A 5,870-nucleotide genomic window follows, 5' to 3' on the forward strand; every position below is an offset into this window, starting at 1 on the left:
TGTAAAATTCAGGTCCTTTGGTTTTATGACATCTACTATAAATAAACCTACTGTTGCTAATACTTCCTTGATGCATCTACTAACAGTTTCACCCAAATGTTAAAATCGCTCTTGAACCTCCCTATTTGATGCTCCGAGTGCTATTGTATACATAAATATAGCTATTTTTTCAATCACACTCATCCTTCTCGAAGGTTTTAACCCATACCTGGTTTCTAAATCACTGTAAAGGCTCAACAAAGTTGTTGTGTCCATCCTTAACATATTCACACATCGTTTTTAATATCCTTATAAAACTTCGGTCAACCAACGCATGCCCGTGTTGTACGAAACCATACACGGTTCTTTATATATATAATTAATATAATACATGTGTATGGCCCCAGCTGTGCATACAACTAACTTTTTCCTATCAAATTCTTGCCTCTAAAATGATTCATCATCCTCATCATTATCATTGTCATCGTCATCGTTGTCGTCTTCATCATTTGGCCCATCATCAGTATCCCCGCCTGAGCCACCATTATCATAATCACCACGATAGTTAATGTGATCAACAACACGCTCTATGATGTTTTCATAATCATCATCCAAATCTTTATTGAATATTGCATTACAACTCGTATTGTCCATATGTATACTGTTAAATAGATAAACAAATAAATATTGTAAAACACTATTGTTTTGATTTCTTTTGAAAAATATCATTTGGATAGTTTTGGCCCGGTCTGCCTTTGTAGAAATTCCACTCGGCATCCACTATTCACATTAACAGTGGAGGCCGCCTGGAATTTTTATAGAGGCCGAAGAAGAAAAAGAAGAAGGGGAAAGGGGAAAGGGGAAAGGGAAGACGAAGCTACCCTGCGCTGCTCCAATGTCTGCCTGGCGGTCTGAACGGTGGTGGCCGATGGTGAACGGAGGGTGCTGGTTGGCCTATTGAAACTAGTCCTTCTTATATGTCAACTGTTTCTGGTCTTTTTCTTTCTCTCTGTCTCTGCTACTTTGCATGTCTGTTTTGGATGTTTTGCTCTCCATTTATGGTGGTGCTGATGTTAAGGACAGTAACGGATGGTGGTTATTATAGCGGTGATGAGGAAGTCATACGATGGTGCCCCTATTTTAACCTTTGTATATTGTTGTTGTTCAGCTCTCTTATAGAATAGAAATGGTTGTGTGACCTTACTAGTGTGTTTCACATATCAAATTATGGGTTGTCCTTCATATTGTTTCCACTCGTCTAGTTCGGCCGATTATCTTTATGGTGATGAGGGAGCTATGTGATGGTGCCCCTGTTTTGTGCCCCTGTTTCCCTCTCTTTTTTCTCTGTTTTGGTTTGTTTCCTCTGTTTCAGGTGGTTCATTATCGGGTTTTATATTCTTCTTCTTGTTTTTTATTCTATTAATTTCCATCTTTACAATGAATATTCCTCATCTATTTTTTCTTTTGAAAGGCGTTAACCCATGTGGAAATGTCCTTAACACAATCACATGTTAATACACTTTATTGTTGTTCATGGTTTTAGTGCAGCAACTCATTTGATGTTGCTTTTGATGTTGTTTTACTGTGCATTGCATTGCTTTTGTTTATCTCATCAAGTAAAACATTGTTGCTCATCACTACAATACACCAGTTTACAGTTCCATTTTACAGGTTACATGTGACTTCAGTTTCATTTTACAGGTTGCATGTGACTTTTGCCTTGATAAAAGCTCGATTTAACGAAATTTCTTGCTTTTTATCTTCTCTCTCACTTATGAATATGATCCCTTGAAAACCCATATTTAGGTTATTATTAGAAATTCCAACTCTACAAAAAAATCTATAAGACATGATCAATTTGGACGTGAATGACTTGATTTGAAACTTAATTAATTATGATAAATGAAAACTTGCTTAAGAATGCAAAAAATCAATAGAAGTAAAATTTGGTTAAGAAAACTGCAAAGACCTTTTCCAATGTAATTTAAATTTTGCTTTGTTATTATAATAAAACAATCTATTATAGTGCATTGAAATTTATAAGTTAAATTTGTTTTTTCAAATGAAACAATACATTTGATTTGCATCATCAACCAACATATTTATTAGTTAAAAACTTAAAGCATTGTCCACATCATAAACTAATATAATTCATATTAAATCATATTATCTCATATCATAACTAATAAGACTTAAAAATTCTCAAGTAACATTATAGCTTCGAACTACATTAAAATACAATCCATGGTCGGTACATAATAAATATTAATGCTCCATAAACTAATTAATTACAAACGTCATCCCAGTACAATGTGAATTGTTTAATTTATGGAGGATCCCGAACCAACATAAATTAATTTATTACTCCATATCAGTTAGAGAAATCTGCAACTTTATTAATCTGTATATTTATATAAATGACAATAAATTTAAAAATAAGTTAAATAACAATTTAAATAATAATATTAGCAATAAATATATGAAAGCATGCATTTAGGATTAATATATACCTCTCGATCTAAGGTCGTTTATGCCATGTGTATATTCTCTGCAACCATTTCATCTTGTTTTCAAGATTACCCATAGTTTACCACATTTCTCTATTCCTTCTTAAACCTAAAAACTCAATAGCAAACCCATGAAAATCATCACCGATATGAACTCCTTTAATTGAGTGCAACTCGATCATAACCTCACGAATACTACACCCTTCCTGATCTTTACTGATAGATGTGGAATCACTATTGTTTGACATACTGTCAACCATTTGATCCTACCGTGATAGTAGTTGAAACCCAATTATGGAATTTCTTTTTTTTTCCCAGCTTAAACCTTAAACCTTTCTCTTTCTTTCCTCTTCTCACTACTATGGTTGTTGCTACTAGTAGACATATTAACCCCCTTAACCATGTCGCAAACATCATCGGCAAAATTTGGAATTTCGTCCTCTTTATAATCACTACTTTCTTCTTCCAAATCTAGTTGTTCAACATTGGCATCTTGATTGCCATTAACACCGATATTATGATCAGGTAAGACTCCAGACGATGGAGCCCATGCATAATCATCGGTAGCAACAATGTTTGTGAATATTTTGTCGTACTTTATACACAAAGACAGTTTGATACCGGTACGTTTAAATTTTTTGGCCCCCTCTTATTTCCTACAAAAAAGAAATAAAATTATTTCATACAACTTAACCTAATTTATCAATAACTAAACTCAGATGTAAACAAATTGAAGATTAAGAATCGTGCCAAATAACCTTAATTTTGGATTTCCACCACTTATCACTAGCAAAAATAGTTCCTAATTCAGTACTCTAGCCCACACCAGTTTTAGAAATGAGCTTCTTCCATATCCTCCAATCCTTTTTGCAGTCATCCTATTTGTTCTACAGTTGTGCCTTGGTGAATGCATGCCCAATGTGTTCTTTAAATGATGCCAACAAATATTTCCAACCAGTTTTGTCGAAATGAGTATTTAGTCTCATTCCTATGTTGATAGCCTTAATGCAAAGGTCACAAAAGACATGCAACATTTCTTTAGTCCATGCTGCTTTATCTATATTTTCAGGAGCTTCCATTCCTAGTTCGGTCATTATATTTGGAAGCAAAAATAATGAGTTTCAAGAAGCAGTGAATGTGACGTCTAATTGAATGCAAATATAGTCAACATACAAGTATTCAAACAATCAACAATGACGATTAAAAATGAAACAAAAAGGTTAAGACTTTCATTTCTGAAAATGAACTTAGAGCATCCAATATATATAAATAAACTTTGACACTAGGTAAATGCCTTAAAATTTCCTTACCCAACATATTTCCTTTTTATATGCTATGTTTATAAACATGCACCACTGATCAGAGCATTTGATAGCATACAAGCCCTAAACAATTACAACAACACAAACAATTGACAATAACAAAATCAGAATTGAAAGATAGTTAATAAGAACAATCACCAAAGTTTACAATTTTGCACAACCATAAGGGCACATGACCGAGAAAAGCATATGGATAGTTAATCCAACAACTAACAGGATATATTTTAATTTCAGTATGCAAACCCAATTATAGTTGTAGTTACTTAACATAAATGACAACAACATATGGTCATAGTATTGTAAACAAAAACATATTCTAGCACCTTCTCTAGGCAAGTAGTTATGTAATTGTAAAAAACAGACACACATTACTTAATTTTACAGCAGCTTCTCTTTTTTGTTTCCAGACGAGTTTGCAGGAGTAATGTTATTGTGCCTCATACACCAATAGAAAACTGAAAAGAAATTCATCAACAATACAAACACAATTGTTAGAAACAATTGAATAAACAAGTAGCCATTACAGTTATGAAGTTGAAACAAGTCCACAAGACTGCATCGTTTGTTATTATAGCATAAGAACTTCAGTTGTAGGAAGCATAGTGATGTCAAGGAAAACTGAAAATTACCAAGTTGAATACTTGTTGTAATTTGTAATCCTAACTTAGTTTATATGTAATATGAATTTCATATTAAACTTTATGTTGACCCACATTTTTTATAAATTATAAAACGCTAGAATTGCATAGTTCTTTGCAAGATCACATGAACCATAACAGACAACCTAAAAATTAACAAATTATTGTCACCAAATTTATTCTAAGTTCGGCAACTACAAAACAAAAGAGGCCTAAAACCAATTTTGCACAAGCTCAGCAAATTTGCCAAAATTTATTCACCAGCAGGTAAGGCATGGTTCATTACTATAAATGAATTCATGAACCATCAGGTAAAAGAATTCACTAAACCTCATCACTAATCTTTGTGTATCCTATATTCTTTGCACTACCAAACACTTCAATTCCAAAAGGTAGCTTGTAAAATGTTTCCATAGTAGCTACTTGCAAAATGGCAATACATTTCAAGCACTTGCATTTTCCACTCTCTAGTCTTTTCTACATTCCCAGATCCATAGGCTTCCATAATGAAAACATCAACTTTAATCATACAGGAAAATCATTTCCAATCCTTTGGTATCATAGCTCAAATTCATACATAGTGAACTTACTGACAGAACATAGTTACACCATATGTTAATCCAATAAATCTAACCAAAATTATTAACATCAGACAAGCTAAATATTAACCAATTCGTACAACACTAAAATTATTCTTATTTCGGCAACTACAACACAGATAAGCCCAGAACATGTAATAATTTTGTATAAGTTTAGCATAGTGTCAACATTACTCACTATGAAAGAAAAAGCAAAAATGAGAAAAATACCTTTGTTTACTAATCGACAAGATCAACAACATGAAAGCGTGTCTCGAGTAGAAAAAAGTAAAGAAAATTCATTTTCATAGTAGAGGAGAGAAGATAGTCAGAGTAAACAAATCTACAAATTTATTTGCAGAGGGATGAGCCGAATCTGACCCACAACAATCAAGCTTCACTATTGGTTCTTTGATGCTCTGATTTTTTTTACGAATCAGGGAGGAACTGGGAATTTCAAGAGGGGCCTAAAAATGGATGTGTGGAAAAAAAAACAGAATCTAGTTAAAGCAGAACCGACGCTTAAGAAAGAGTAGGACAAGTTGGCACGTCTTTAACTTTTAGCTATGAAACTATGCCCCTTCTCTAATGAAAAAGAAAAAAGTAGTCCTGCCTCCAACAGTAGAAAAGAGAACAGTGAGAATAGCAGATAAAAGAAGAGTTTATCCCCTCGAGGGAAAAATAAGACTAAGAAAATCTCAATTCAGCATAAGCAAGGGATGAGAGAGGCCTTTGCTGGAGGTTTGATTTTCCTCCAATGGCTTCAATTTGTTATCGATGGACTAATGGAATTTTTGCAAGAATTTTTTTTAAGAATTGAGGAGCAACTAGGAAGTTTGTTTTCCT

General features: G+C 33.3%; 2 long non-coding RNA genes across 2 annotated transcripts; both read right to left on the bottom strand.

Annotated features, from left to right (window-relative positions):
• Positions 1 to 2,059: 2,059 nt before the first annotated feature.
• On the bottom strand, positions 2,060 to 2,818 carry LOC105119865 (uncharacterized). The gene is made up of 2 exons (XR_841203.1): positions 2,490 to 2,818; positions 2,060 to 2,380 (listed from the first exon to the last, which is right to left on the bottom strand). It is a non-coding gene; the product is annotated as an uncharacterized LOC105119865 (long non-coding RNA).
• A 450-nt stretch (positions 2,819 to 3,268) lies between these two features.
• LOC105119866 (uncharacterized) lies at positions 3,269 to 5,316 on the bottom strand. Its single transcript, XR_841204.1, has 3 exons — positions 5,256 to 5,316; positions 4,181 to 4,263; positions 3,269 to 3,567 (listed from the first exon to the last, which is right to left on the bottom strand). It is a non-coding gene; the product is annotated as an uncharacterized LOC105119866 (long non-coding RNA).
• Between the last annotated feature and the right edge of the window lie 554 nt (positions 5,317 to 5,870).

This window comes from Populus euphratica, unplaced genomic scaffold (genome assembly GCF_000495115.2).
Source record: "Populus euphratica unplaced genomic scaffold, PopEup_1.0 scaffold3777.1, whole genome shotgun sequence".
Classification (NCBI taxonomy): Eukaryota; Viridiplantae; Streptophyta; class Magnoliopsida; order Malpighiales; family Salicaceae; genus Populus; species Populus euphratica.